The following is an 811-nucleotide window of genomic DNA, read 5'->3' on the forward strand; positions in this document are numbered from 1 at the left end:
TAGGGTTAAGTTTAAGGTTAGTGTGAGGGTTAGGGTTACGGTTAGGGTTAGGGTTTAGTTAGGGTGAAGGTTAGTTTTAGGTTTACGGTTAGGATAAGGTTTAGGCTGAGTGTTAGGTTTAGGGTTAGTGTTAGTGTTAGGTTTAGGGTTAGGGTTAGGGTGTGGGCTAGGGTGAGGGTGAGGGTTAGGGTGAGGGTGAGGGTGAGGGTTTAGCTTAGGTAAGGGTTAAGGCTAGGTTAGGGTGAGGATTAGGATGAGTTTGAGGGTTAAGGTGAGGGTTAGGATGAGGGTTAGGGTTACTGTGAGGGTTAGGGTTAGGGTTAGGGTGAGAGTCAGGGTAAGGGTTAGGGTGAATGTTAGGGTGAGGGTGAGGGTTAGAATTAGCGTTAGGGTTAGGATTAAGGTGAGGGTGAGGATGAGGGTTAGTGTTAGGGTGAGGGTTAGGGTTGGGGTTTGGGTGAGGGTTAGGATTAGGGTTTGGGTTAGGGTGAGGGTGAGCGTTAGGGTTAGAGTTAGGTTTAGGCTGAGGGTGAGGGTGAGGGTGACATTGATGGTTAGGGTTATGGTTAGGGGGATGGTGAGGGTTAGGGTGAGGGTGAGGGTTAGAGTGAGGGTGAGGGTGAGGGTTTCCTTTACGTCAGGGTTAGGGTTACGCTGAGGTTAGGGTTAGGGTTAGGGTTAGGGTTAGGTTTAGTGTTAGGGCAAAGGTTAATTTGCGGGTTAGGGTTTGGGTGATGTTTAGTGTGAGCGAGAGGTTGAGAGTTCAAGTGTGGGTGAGATTTAGGGTGTGGGTGAAGATTAGTGTTAGGTT

The sequence above is a fragment of the Dipodomys merriami genome, unplaced genomic scaffold (assembly GCF_024711535.1).
Source record: "Dipodomys merriami isolate MVZ:Mamm:240054 unplaced genomic scaffold, mDipMer1.0.p SCAF_77, whole genome shotgun sequence".
In the NCBI taxonomy this organism is placed as follows: Eukaryota; Metazoa; Chordata; class Mammalia; order Rodentia; family Heteromyidae; genus Dipodomys; species Dipodomys merriami.